Genomic DNA, 14,883 nt, shown 5'->3' on the forward strand with positions numbered 1-14,883 from the left:
TACAAGCTTGCCTTTACCTTCAGGGGGCAGCAATTCACATGGACCCAAAACCCATTTGGATACATAAACTCTGGGAACAAATGTAATATTCTACATAAGGCCATGCACGGGGAGGAACACATAGCTGAAATGGTTTATAGTGAAAAACCGAATTACAAAATATCGAAAACAAAAATCTCGAATCCAAAATATCGAAAACAAAAATCTCGAATTTCTTTTTTAATACGTTTTTATTTCGAAATGGGGGGGTTCCCCCCCAACCCCCCTTTTTTCTTTTTTTTTTTTATTTTATCCTTTTTTTATACTTACCTGAACCCACAAATACATATAAATAAATAAATAAATAATTCGAGATTTTTTTTTTCGAGATTTTGGATTCGATATTTTTGTGATTCGATATTTTTTATTCGGTTTTTTGACCGACCACCAGCTGAAATATGCTATGTTCTGATCCAGTTGCAAATACCTGTAGCAGAAACTGTAGTTTCAGAAGGCACAGTGGTGTAATACCTGCGTGAAATTCTTAGGGCATGAAATGACCCCTGAGGGTCTCAGTCCCCAGGCAAAAAAGGTAAAAGCTTTATTGAAATTGAAAGACCCTACTACTCTTCGAGAACTAAGAAGCATTCTTGGACTCAGTAATTATAGTACAAAGTCCATTGAAGACTACGCAGAGGTCACACAACCGTTGGTCCATGTATTAAATGCCGAGGTCAAGTCGGAGTGGGGTCCAGAACAATCTGAGGCAGTAAAACAACTAAAGAGAAGCCTTTCCCAAGCCCTTTGAGTTCTTCTTGGTGACAGGGTTCTCATATACTTGCTTAACGGTGGTATTATACCAAAAGCATGATAAGGGCAACAAAGTAATCTCGTACGTGAGCAAGACTTTGTCCACTGTGGAAGAAAAATTAAACGATTGCGAAATGGCACTCCTGGCAACGGTGTAGCTGTTGAAGAATCACTGCCCATTCTTCCAGGGGGAGCACATCATTGTGGAGACTCCTCACCAACCCTTGTAATATCTCCAAAGTGACCAAATACAAACAGTAAACGTGAGTAATTCCAGAATCACTTCCTGGATTCTGTCCATTCAAGGCTTTCCTGTGGAGGTCAGATATGGCTAAAAAATGAAGAGTCCTCTAGCGCAAGGATTGTCTAATTAACATGAATGTGCTCAAGAAAACTCGAGGACGAAGGTCTAAGGACCAACGACAATATGCAGGCATACCTTACTTTCCCTCACAAAGTCTATGAGAAAAACACATGTCAGGGCATACCCACAATTTATGTGGATGGGTGCTCCAACCATGTTGACAATCACAGGGAAAAATAACTAGTGGCTGGCATTGGGAAAGCATGGCTGAATGATGCCCCAGAACCACCTGCTGGGTACATAATAGGTCACCAAAGTAGTCAAGTGGCAGAGTTGATGGCCATACATCAGCCCATCCTCACTGCCCTGCAACACGAACTCAGAAAACTCGTCACAATCACTGATTCAGATTATGTCAGGAATGGGTTCGTGGAATACCTAATTAACTGGAAGAATCGAGACATGCTGTGTGTGAATAACGAACCGCTCAAGCACGGGAAATTAATCCAATCAATTGACAATCTGGTCACCTCTAATGAGATGACCATCTATTGGAAAAATATCAAAGGTCACTCCAAAATAGAGGGACCAGACAAAACTGTAAATTACTTGGCGGACCAGTTGCCCAAACCAGAGCCATTCATAGGAATCTCTTAGGAAGCGAATCCCTGTTGGGGGAAATCCAGGTCACTGCTGTCACCAGGTCCCAAGCCCATGACAAAAATGAACTCTGAACTGCCTTTAGGAGTAAAGAAATCCCAGATGCATATTTGATTACAGCACAAAAAGATGACCCAATTATTGGGAAATTTGATCTACTTGTTGAAGGCCCTGTGAATATTCTGTGGCAGAATCTGATTATATCAGGAAGGGGGATCTCCGGGTGTTGATGAAGTTTTCCAAAATTTACAGAATCCAAGACGGTTTGTTGGTACGGAGATCCATATTTGGATGTGACCACTGGGTGGTATCTACCTCATTCCCAAGCCTGATGTTAAGTCACGCCCATGACGGGGCCACTGCCAATCATAGGGGGTTTCATACTACATTAGAAATATTGCGAGAGGTTGCATACTGGCCACACATGGGTCAGGACCTCGACCTATACTATAAGAGGTGTCTTGTCTGTGCTCAGTTCCAGCCACGTTCCCTCACACACAGAGCTCCCCTACAGAAAATGAGAATGACACTGCCTTGGTCGGATTTGCAAGTCAATTTTATCGGGCCAGTGATTCGCTCCTCTAGTGGAAATAAGTACATGTTGACTGCGACATGCTTATTTAGCAAGTGGGTGGAATGTCTTCCGGACCTAAATTGTAAGGCGGAGACAGCTGCAGCACTAATGATCAATCACATTTTCTCTCGTTTCGGCCTTCCCCAAAGGATTGAGTCAGACCGAGGAAGTCATTTTACCAGTGAGGTGATGACAAAGATGTGGGCGATACTAGGGGGAAAGAGAAAACTCCACATTTCCTACCACCCAGCTTCAAACAGGGGAGTTGAGAGGTACAATAAAACAATTGTGGGCATCTTGAAGAGGTTTGTGGTGGACTCTGGACCTAGTTGGGACATCAGATTACCACTTGTACTGATGGCCATTAGGTCTACACCATCTTCTGCAACAAAAATGTCTCCATTTGAGCTCACGACTGAATGAAAAATGGTGCTACCTCAGCATCTGCTCTGCAGAACTCAAGAGCAAACCCTGATCAATGCATCCATGACCCATGAGTACATTGGACATTTACGAAAACACCTTCAGCACACTTATGCTTACGCTCAGCGCAATTTAGAAAAGTCGGCAGAGGGGAGGAAAACACATTATGACTTGAAGACTACCAAGAAAGAGTGTGAATTAGGAGACAGGGTCTACCTGTACAATTTCCAGAGGAACCAGACCAAGGAGCAGAAGTTCCTCCCATCTTGGCACATTGCCTTGATGCTAACATCTCACATGTCGCCTATACGATCTGCAACCCTAGGAGAACAGATGGAAGATTAATGGGTCCATTGCAATCAGTTGATGAGCTGCCACCCCAGACAGACTTTATGACTGATTGAAGAACCCAGTGAGGGTATAGGACAGGAACAATCTGAAGAATGAAAGGAAAGGACGGAAACCCTGACGGTGAAAATAACACATTTACAGGGGGTATAAGTATTCATACTTTGGACGTATATAAAATTAGAGAAGGTTGTGAATTGTATATGTCAAGTGAAAAGTAACGTGTAACTTGTTGTTTTGTTGTCAATTTGTATGTTGATAATACTAGGGAAATTAGTACTGAATAACATTCTTAACCTCTCTTTTACTCTCAGCAGATTAAATAACTCCTTGCCCCTACAGCCCAGGGGTGGAGCTACTGGAAATGGAGGGGTCCAGGACCAAAACTCCAGAATCCAAAAAGAGTGGAGTGCAGACAAGAACACCACTCCCCCACGATGGGAAAAGAACAGACATGCTCCGACGAGGAATGATCCCAAAATCCACAAAAAAAAACACTCTCTCCTTACTCTTTTCTCCAAGTCACCTGAATCAAAAGAGCAAAGGAGGGATCTGTGGGGCAAAATATAGCCCCTAAATGTTAGAAATAAAGAGGCTAGGCCAGGCCAGTATTTAAGAGTGAAGCTACACAATGTTATCCATTGGAAAATGCAGGTCAGCCAAAACACTTCTTTCTCCAATTTAAGGCCTAGGAACCTGGAAAGAAATGGGCCTAGTTAAATACTACTGCAATGTACAAGTGCACAAGTGGAGGAAGACACTTACGTTTCACAAATAAACTGACAGTTAAAGGGTAAATCATGGCCTATGGGTGGACAATACCGAAGAGTTACTCATGTCAGTCCAACTGTAATATTAAAGAAATACATTAGACATGGACAGATTTAAAAACTGCAGCAGTGTACATGGAATGAAAAGAAATAGTTCCGCATTTAGAAGCTAAAATGAGGAACAAGGCCTTTGCAATTCAGAAATAAAGTGAAGGTCAGATTTACATTCAGATTACATTCATCAGGGGGAAAGAGACTTAAATTCACCATATACAATGACATTTGTAAGAGAAAGGCCCATTTCTCCTTCATAAAGGAACACTGATTCCCTGTGCTAATTTTGGCCTATTTTGCATGCAGGAGATTGTTTCATTGACCTCTGTTCTAATATTGTTTAAAGAAAAGATTGTATGTATGTACAACAGGCCCTGGTGCAGCATTGAAAGTTGCAAGTACACAGTGGTTAAATGTAATATGCTAGCTTCACAGAATGATAAACTGCAACTTGTTCTCTCTGACCTGAAATCCCCAATTTAACTATGAACTGAATAGTGCATCCGGATCCTGACTTTACAGCCCTTTGGTTTGATGAATACTAGGGATGCAGGACTGGTTTCCAACATATTCTTAAATAGACAAAGAAATAGATCGAATATGTGGTGAATTGCTGATAACACAACCAACATAAATGACCTTTAAGGTCAGGTTCCCATAAACAGGGCATTTAGCTCTAAACAAAGACCCTTTGAAAATCTGATTACCCAGACCAAGAAGAATGTCTTGTTGTCAATGAGTTGCTGATAACATGTCCTGCATAAACTGTATTTTAACCACCAGTCATGGACACTTTGAAGCTAAGCAGAATAAAATGTTAAGATAAACATGGATAAACCAGATGGCTGCTCACATGTAGTAACAGAAATGGAAACTTGAGAGAAATGAAACTTACTGACTCATGTAATGAATTCCCATTGATTAAACATTGAATACAGTTTTTCCTAAATTACAGGAGCATTGTGTGTCCTATCGAGCCCACCCCAGGTTCAAATTAAACAGAAGAGAAAGTCCATTGAAACCCTGTTAAAACGGAAAATTATGATTCTGCCATTTTCATAAACCCGAGCAATGGGAAAGTTGTCAAAGCGCTAAATCATGAAAATAATGTGTAAATTGGAATTGGAATAGCTATTTGCCGTAAAATATAGGACCAGATATATATACCTTCATGGGGTTATCTGAAAGACCAGGGAAGCTATAACATTATGAGATTTTTTAGAACAAAAGATTTAGAAACTCCCTGTCATTATGTATTGATGTATCTAGTCTCCTCCCTCAGCCGACATTATACATATCTCCCAACTTCTGATCCTATCAGAAGCCAGTGGGCATCCTTGCAGGAGGGCGATTGGAGCAAGCGAGCCAATCCAGACCATGGGAATTATGACCATGTTGTAGTGTCATCCACGCTATAAGAGGGCAGGGGTGCATCAGAACGGGGCTTTTGGGGGGCTTTTTGGACTTTATTCTGGGAGACAGTCTGCTGCTGGACTATAGCGAGGAACCACTAGTAGAAAGGCAAGGAGAGCTACCAAGGCCATCCTGGTTAATCTTGCATAGAAACCTGGGAGCCCTATCTGAGAGAGGTTTGTCTGGAGGGAGCTTGCTGTTGGAGAGGCCTGGTGTAAGCTGCCCACCAAAAGAGCATCCTTGAAATCTGGCAGGCCTCCTGAGCAAAGCGCAGAGAGCTCCCATGTAAGTAGATATCTCAAAGCCATACATTGTGTGGGGAGCCATCTGCCTCTATCCCTTTCCATTAGTGGGTAATAGGTGGAGGGAAGGTGAAAATGGGTAGGCCCTTCGCACAATGTATTGAATCTCATTCAACTTATTTCCCCATAGAAAACCACACCTCTGTTGAAATTGCATTGTTGGAGACTGCCTGCCTTAATCCTTTCCATATAGTTGTCTGAAGAGGAAACACTGTGTAGATCCTTAGCACATTTGATTAAAGTAAATCAATTAATTCCCATATAGAAAATCATGGGATCGGTGTGGTTAGAATTCAAAACTAACAAATCTCATACCCAGTTTGTTAGAGCCGGTATAGCCCATAAAGACTTGGTTGACTGTTTCTGAAATCCTTGACTTCCACATAGAAAGGGTGGAGTGTCCATAATCCCAAAATACGTAATCCTAAACACTGCCTTTCAAGTGATTGTAAAGGGTGCAACACGAAATTCCCCATATATTTTAAATCAGAATTACAAAGTATTGCAACTCATCTGTCTGTGTGTTACGAAACAAAATGTTCCCTTTTGCTTCACACTTTTCTCTGACCCCAAATTACCAAGTCATGCATTTTATTTCATGGTGTTGAAAAACAATTTCCATTTGAGTCCTTTTTTCCCAACCTTGTGCCTCATTACGACGCAGGCGTTAACCATGGCACTGTTAGCGCCATGGTTGACGCCGGATTCCGCCATGGTGAATGGCGGAATTACCGCCCCGTTCCAAGGTTGGCGGGGTGGTAATTCCCCATTCACCATTGGCCCTTCCCCATTCCCATTCTTGCCCCCATAGGGCTCAATGGGAATGGGGAAGGTGGTAATTACGGCACCGCAAATTGCAGTAACGTAATTACCTCCAAGGTCCCTTTGCGGGTCCCTTCCTTAACGGCTGGTAAAACCAGGGTGCCCTAACCGGTACTGGTAATCCCTTACTGCCCGGGTCGTAATGAGGCCCCTTGTCTTTTAAATCAAAGTTGAAAAAACGATTTGTTCCATTGTACTCCTTTCCCTAATATTGCATTTCTAGTAACAACGCCAATACGATTTTTCCCATTGAATTCCCTTCCCAAACAGTGTCTTTTTAAATCAGTAGCCGAACCAAATTTTCCATTGTGCTCTCACTGCCTACACCTTGCCTTTCAATCAAAGGGGTCATATTTAATTGAGACCTGAAGGGCGAGGGTTGCTGGGAGAAAAGTATTGTTTCATATTAAACCATTCCTGTGGACCTTGTATTGTATTGTGAATGTTGTCTATGGATTCAATTGAAATTAAATTTGTTGTAAGTTATTTCGTACGTCAAACTTTCACCTGTGTTGTTTTTTATAATTGAGTTACTGTTGTGATATTGGCTGTTGCCACAGCATTGGTCTCTGATGTTAGCATTTTTCTCCAACCTGCAATAAATAAATACATATATATTCGTGCTACACATCGGCCTGGTTCCTAGTCTATTGGTGACAGAGGGTATTTGTTGGGGTTGGGTGTGAGACAGGTTGGAGGCCTCACCAAAGTTAACCTGAATCAAGAGTGCATTATTGTGCACCACCTTGCTTGGAGGGGAAAGGAACTCCCTGAATTGAGTGTGACCGCATAATAAACTGCAACAAAACATTTGTAGTGTGGTGATATGTAACAGTTGTTTAACTTGCTCCATGAATTTGCTTATGAAAATAGACCCCTGGTCAGTTAATATTTCCTTTGGAAACCCTACTCGGGGAAAAGAAAGGGGGCAGGTGCTTCAAATTGTGCTGTTTGGTGGAGGCTCTCAGAGAAACGGCCTTTAGGTATTGTGTGGCATAGTCCACAATTAGCAAACTAAATGTATTTCCCAGTTTGGAAGTGTCTAGAGATCTCACAATGTCCATACCAATCCTTGAGAATGGAATTTAAATGATTGGTAATGGATGTAACGGTAATGGCATTGATATATGAGTGCTAGTCTTCTGGCGGATTTCACAAACCTGAATAAAGTTTTTAATATCAGCATGTATACAGGCCAGTAAAATGTATGCGTTATCTGGGCATGAGTCATGTACTGTCCTAGATGGCCTCCCATCAGATGTGAATGGGCTATCTATACGACAACCTTTTTATGACTTTTAGGGACAACCAACTGTGTTTTTACCAAGCCCTCTGAAGTGGTATCTCCTCTATATAGAAGTCCAGGTTTAAAAAATAAAAGGGTCCCTGTTTTTCACGACCCTATGGCTCAGATAAGACTTGTAAGAAAGGCCTCAGCCAATAAGAGATCATTCCTTTGGGCAAAGGCTAGATCTGGAAGTGTCTCAGGTTCTTCCTCTTTAACTTTTCTGTGTCCAGAATTGGGATGGGTATCTCCGAAACCTTGAGTAGCTCCATCTGTTCTTTCTTTCCCAGATTCTTCTTTAACCCTAGGGAACAATGCTTTCTCAAGCACCCCTTGAGCAATTATATTCCCCCGATGGATTTGGAAGGGATACTTCCTGTGATTTTGTAACAACACCTTAACATCACCTCTAAAGTCTGGGTCTATAACTCCAGCTAACACATCAATTCCAAACCACCATGCTAGTCCAGATTTTGGTGTTAGTCTAATATAAGTATCAGGGGGTGTAATTAGAATCAAATCAGTGGGTATCAATCTTCTTTCACCCGGGGGTATGGTCTCCTCCCTAATGCTACACATGTCAAACACAATACAGACCTTTATGGCTACTGATTGGTCTAGTGCTCTGGCACTTAACTTCTCAAATGTTAGGATTCTGCAACTTGTGTCGGTGGAGCCACATCCCAAAGCTGACACCATTTGTGAAGGCATCATGAGGCAAGACACAGTCAACATATTCAAAGTTCATAGTTTTATTAACTCAAATGTCAGGATGGCTGAAGGCCTAACTTGCCCTACTCTAAGGTGGGATGTTCCTACCTAAAGAAACTACGGATAATATGAGTTAGTATGTTCAACTTAAAAGTCTGTCTGTGGCCAAAACCTATACTTTTACTTGTACAACTAAAGCTAAACAATGTTTAGGGATGTCAACAACAAATCAAGAAGTGTCTCAAAATAAAGTTTGGAGCTTCTTCCAGCTCTTGGCTTGCTTTACAGCTCCCCCTATCCAAGTTCAAGACATATCCACAAAGTCTCAGGGTTCCCTTCACGAAGAGGACAACACAGTTCAGAAAAGATCTTGAGATTCCCTTCCCCAAGAAGACAACCTAGTTACAAAATAGTCTTTGGGTTCCTTTCCCAAAAGAAGACAAGAATGTTCCAAAATGGCATCAGAGTTCTCTTCCCCAAGGTGCCAGCTTGTCCAGCTTGTCATATGACACTTAGTTTCAGTCTCTTAATATTAAAAACTAGTTCTTGGTGTCATGGGTACTGGCCAAGGACTCCCTGATATGTCTTTTTCACCCCTAGGTAAGGGTAATGTATGGAGAGGACAATTAGGAGCCATTTGGGTGGGAGCCTGGCATGCCAAGAACTCCTTTCATCCATACAGTAATACTTAGACATGCCCATATTACAAGCTAGATAGTTAGGATATCACTTCCTGTTACTGTTTTCTGTGTGCCAACCAGGAACTAGCAGCACGCTCTAGTCTCTGAGCATGACTGCCTTTATAAGCCAAGCCCAGATACCGGCCCGTGCTTCGTGTGTTCTCTGTTGCTGAATGCACACGCCTACCTTCGTTCGGATCCAGCGTTCATCCAGCGGCTTCTCGTCTTATGCACGCTGACGCAGCTGCTTCTAAAAGAGAGAAGAAAAACAGAGGAAACAGTGAGTACATGCTGTTAGCACCTCGCCGCCCTCACTGCCAGAACTTAATTGCTCACCTCGGACGTCGTCCTGTTGAAGCCGGAGCCGCTCCCTTCTTTCACTTCAGACCAAGTCTTCCGACCTGCAAGAGAAAACAGACATAAATGTTATTGGGACACTTTTCTTTTGCCGGCGCCAGAGCCATTACACAAGAATTTACCTGAAACTGGACTCACCTGAATAGAACTCCAGTGAAGCAACTGGTACCTTCCTCTAGAACTGAGTTACAAGGCCTTACTCGAACTGAACTTACCAGAATTGGTTTTCACCAGTGAATTAACTGGCACCTTGCATGACTTCAGATTAACCCAGTGGAGTTAACTGGGCCCTCTCCAACTCGCAAGGACTAATAGTCGGATTCCAGACAGATCCACGGCAGTACACCCGCCAGCACATCGTCTCGCCACCAGTAGCACCTCTGCGGATGCAGGACGGAGAGCGCACCAACCTTAAAGAGAAGGTGAGATATCCCCTAGATTAGCAATCAGTATTCAGGGAAGAAGGGTGTGAGGGGTGGGGAGTGATACTTACCAGGGCCCCTCACTAATACCTCCTTCTCTTAACAGATCACCCTCCCAAGAGTTGGCAAGATGAAGGTAGGGAATCAGAGGTTCTTGTTGCTCCCGCAATGACCCAGGTGAGCGTGACAGAATGAGAAGACTCCTTAAAACCTCTGCCTGAACAATGGACACCTCAGAAGTTGATCAGTTGTCCCAGTTGTTAGGGGAATTGCGGGCCGAGGTGCATGCGGCCCGTGCTCAAACAAACCTCCTAAGGCGAGCACTAGTGGTAAACAGGGACAAAACCGATGAAATAGGCCGACAGTTGCTTCAGACACAGGCTGGCCTGGCCCCACTACCTGGGGGAGCTACGGCGGGTCCGCCCTCACAACCCCAACCAGTACCCCTTGTGCAAGTTGTTGTTCTTTGTAATATTCTATTGACTCCACCGGAACGGTTCACGGGAAATCCGAAGAGTGAATCAGTGTTGCCTCCATTTTTCTATGCAAACTTGGGTTATTCCCAACAGATCAGTCTAAGGTGGCCTTTGTATTATCTTATTTGGGGGGTCATACGGCAGACTGGTTGGTCCTGTTGGTGAATAGGGATGACCCATTACTGCGCAATTATGTTGGTTTCCAACGTGAGCTCGAGAAACTCTTCGCCCGTCATACACAGGGTCAGGCCTTAGACGATGAACTATTATCCCTCTGACAAGGCAGCCAAGATCTACTGGCTTATGTGGCTACATTCAATCAGCTGCTAGCCAAAGCAAACTGGCCCGAAGAAAAACAAACTTCTCTATTTTATAGAGGTCTACGTGGAGAGCTTAAAGACGTATTGGCACAGGTGGTGAACCCCCCCCGATGACTGTGCGGATTACATTGATTTAGCCATTCAGCTGGATCACAGCTTACAAAACAGGAAGGCTGACCGTGCCCATACTGTGTTGTATGTGCGACCAAAAGAAACACCAGGTCGCCCTGCTGCAGAAGCACATCCCAAACCCATGCAATTGGGCGTGGCGACCCCCTCTCACCAAAGCCAAGTGTGACAGAAGATGCCAGGAGCAGTTATGTTTATACTGTGGCCAAGCAGGTCACTTCCTTCATAGTTGCCCGGCCAAACCCCCTCGGAAAACGTTGGGAGCTATCGATGGGAGAAACAAGGACACAGACGAGGCAGAAAACTCCAACCCCCGGCAGACCTAGAGGTCGGTTTGTCAAGCGCAGAAAGAATACACATAACCTCACACTTTACTATTCCAGTGATCATCGTATATCCGCTACATCCCTCTAGAATGCACGCGCTCGAAGCAGTAGTGGATAGCGGCGCGGTCGGCAATTACATGGACCAGAAAAATGTGGAAAAGATAGGCTTGCTGGTACGGAACAAGGACACTGCGGACAATGTGACCACAGTTGATGGCACACAACTACTTTCAGGCCCTGTAACCCAATGCACCACCAACGTCACTTTGCTTTGTCAAGACGGCCATAAGGAGGAAATTTCTTTTGACCTCATTGCTGCCCCACAGTTCCAAATGATCCTTGGTATACCCTGGTTGGAAACACATAACCCACAGATTAACTGGAATGCTAGAACGTTGATCTTTCCCAAAGAATGTAATCATCGTTATGGCCAAGACCATGCGTCGATACACCCACTTTCAGCATCCCTGAAGGCAGCACCCGTGCTGTGGCTATTTGGAACCTTGCCCACCAAATACCAGGACTTTTAAGATGTGTTTGCTAAGGAACAGGCTAATGTGCTGCCGCCCTACTGTTCCTATGACTGCCAGATCGATTTAATACCAGGAGCACAGGTACCCTGTAGACAAATCTACACCTTAACTGAAGGCAAAAGCGTGCATCTAAAAGAGTACCTCGATCAGTATTTAGCAAACAGATTAATTCGCCCATCAAAGTCACCAGCAACATCTCCCCTATTCTTCGTTCCCAAGAAGGAGGGGGACTGAGAACGTGTGTCGATTATCGCGCACTGAACCAGGTAACCATAAAAAATCGGTATCCACTACCGTTAATACCAGTATTAATCGATCAGATTCGGCAGGCAAAGATCTACACCATGCTCGATCTCCGAGGGACCTATCACCTAGTACGCGTAAAAAAGGCGACGAATGGAAAACTGCATTTTGCACCCGGTACGGCCTCTACGAATATCAGGTGATGCCGTTTGGACTTTGTAATACCTCAGCGGCATTTCACCATTTCATGACCGATGTGCTACGCGAGCTACTGGACATATTTGCCGTAGTGTACATAGACGATATCCTCATTTATTCGGCTAATCTTCAGGAACGTGTATCACACGTCCGGCCTGTCCTCCACAAGTTACCTGATAACCATCTGTACGCTAAACTTGAGAAATGTAGCTTCCATGTTACCAAAGTGGAGTTTTTGGGGTTTGTGCTGTCCCCACAAGGCATCAAAATGGACAACAGGAAAGTGGAAGCCATCCTCACCTGGCCCTCACCCACATCGTTAAAAGGGGTACAAAGCTTCCTTGGCTTTGCAAACTTCTACCGACGCTTCATACCTGGTTTTTCTCACGTGGTGCACCCAATAACCTCACTTCTGCGCAAACATAAAAAATTTGAATGGACACCCGACGCAGAGAAGGCATCCCGTGCCCTAAAAGACAAATTCACGTCTGCTCTAATCCTGCAGCATCCACAACCCTATCTTCCCTATGTCGTGGAAACAGATGCATCAAGTGTCGCCATGGGCGCGGTCCTATCCCAACGAAACCCAGAAACTGGATGCTTGCACCCAGCCGCGTTCTGGTCTAAGAGGTTTACCCCGGCAGAATTAAACTATGCAGTCACCGATAAAGAGTTACTGGCGAAAATACACCCTCAAGGTATGGAGGCATTATTTACTTGGAGCTAGGCCCACCATCACAATAATAACAGATCATCGAAACCTGCATATTTACGCTCTGCCAAGGCGCAGTCCTCCAGACAATTACATTGGGCCTTGTTCTTAACTGAATATGACTTTGTGATCACTTACCTACCGGGGGTCAAGAACGGTCAGGCTGATGCCCTGTCACGTATAGGGAAAGGAGAAGAGGCCTACAACAACCTTGATTCGGTAAACATCATCCCAGAAAACAAGATCCTAGGCCTCTCCATAGGCAGCCCTTCACCATTGGACATGCTCCAACAAGACGTTATGAACTGTATGCCTGCCGCTGAACTGATGGGTTGGGATGGAAGAGGTATCCATTTTACAGTTCGGGACGGCCTTCCATACTGCCAAGATCGACTGTATCTACCAACACAAGTCTTACAAGAAAAAGTACTCACCAGCTACCATGAGTCGTTACTTGATGGCCATCCTGGCGTCAAGAAAACCCTTGCAAAGATTAAAAGATCCTATTGGTGGCCAACGTGGCGAGAAGACTCCAAAAAGTTCATAAAAACATGTGGGATATGTGCCCGGAACAAGGCTTCAAGACAAAAACCAACAGGTCTGTTACAACCTCTAGAAATCCCACCTGCACCGTGGCACACGGTATCAATGGACTTAGTCACGGATCTACCTCCTAGCTCTGGGTTTAACACCATTCTGGTAGTAATCGACCTTTTTTTCCAAGATGGCCCACTTCATTGCTTTAAAAGGAATACCATCGGCTCAGACCCTAGCACAAACATTCCTCAAACAAATAGTAAAGTTACACGGGTTCCCGTCTGTGATAATATCAGACAGAGGGAGTCCATTTGTGGCTAAGTTCTGGAATAAATGCTGCTCATTAGCTGGAGTGGAAATCTGATTATCTACCAGCCACCACCCTCAAACTGATGGGCAGACAGAGTGCACAAATCAAAAGCTGGATCAGTACCTATGCAGCCTTCTGCACCAGACAGACCACGCTTGGGTGGATAGTCTATGGATAGTGGAATATGCTTATAACAACTCAACACACACCTCCACACAATTGACCCCCTTTTTACACCTTGTATGGACGAAGCCCGAGGACTTCAGTGTATGACCCCCCCTGATGCACTAGAAATGCCAGCGGTCAAGACCCTACATGAACAAATCACACAGGCAGCTAAGGATGCTATAACCCACCTAGAGCAAGCCAAGGAAACACAGAAAAAGTATGCTGATCAGCATCGGGCAAAAGCCCCGACTTATCAACCAGGAGATTCAGTACAGTATGGTTAGCATCCAAGCACATCGCCTTGAAGGGGCCTAAGAAGTTCCAACCTAAGTTACTCTGCCCCTTTACAATTGAAGCCGTAATCAACCCTGTGGCCATGAAACTAACCCTGCCCTCTTGCATGCGCATACACCCAGGGTTCCATGTTTCCTTATTAAAACCAGTACACCCGGAAACTAGAGTACGAACACCCCCAGCTCCAGTTATTATACAGGGTGAGGAACCAGAGTACGAGGTAAAACAGATCCTAGATTCCAAGGTAGTAAGGGGAACATTGTACTACTTGATAGACTGGAAGGGATACGGGCCCCAAGATTGGTCATGGGAATCTTTTAAGAACATTCATGCTCCCCGATTGCTACGCAGGTTTCACTTAAATAACCCCACTAAACCTAGGCCGGAAAAAACATCCTTGAAAGGGGCCTTGAGGGAGAAGACTGTCAGGGGTACTGGCCAGGGACTCCCTGTTATGTCTTTTTCACCCCTAGGTAAGGGTAATATATGGAGAGGACAATTATGAGCCATTTTGGTGAGAGCCTGGTGTTCCAATAACTCCTTTCATCCATACAGTAATACTTAGACATGCCCATATTACAAGCTATGTAGTTAGGATATCACTTCCTGTTACTGTTTCCTGTGTGCAAACCAGGAACTAGCAGCGCGCTCTAGTCTCTGAGCGTGGCTGCCTTTATAAGCCACGCCCAGAGACCGGCTCGTGCTTCGCATGTTCTCTGTTGC

At 44.3% G+C, this 14,883-nt stretch overlaps 1 long non-coding RNA gene across 1 annotated transcript in view; it reads left to right on the top strand.

Moving 5' to 3' along the window:
• LOC138548646 (uncharacterized) overlaps positions 1-7,074 on the top strand; it is a 70,574-nt gene extending 63,500 nt beyond the window's left edge. The window contains exon 3 of the long non-coding RNA XR_011292444.1: positions 3,413-7,074. This is a non-coding gene — a long non-coding RNA (uncharacterized lncRNA). The remainder of the gene's footprint in view (positions 1-3,412) is intronic.
• Positions 7,075-14,883: the final 7,809 nt, after the last annotated feature.

This window comes from Ambystoma mexicanum, chromosome 1q (genome assembly GCF_040938575.1).
Source record: "Ambystoma mexicanum isolate Mex_15411 chromosome 1q, UKY_AmexF1_1, whole genome shotgun sequence".
NCBI lineage: Eukaryota > Metazoa > Chordata > Amphibia > Caudata > Ambystomatidae > Ambystoma > Ambystoma mexicanum.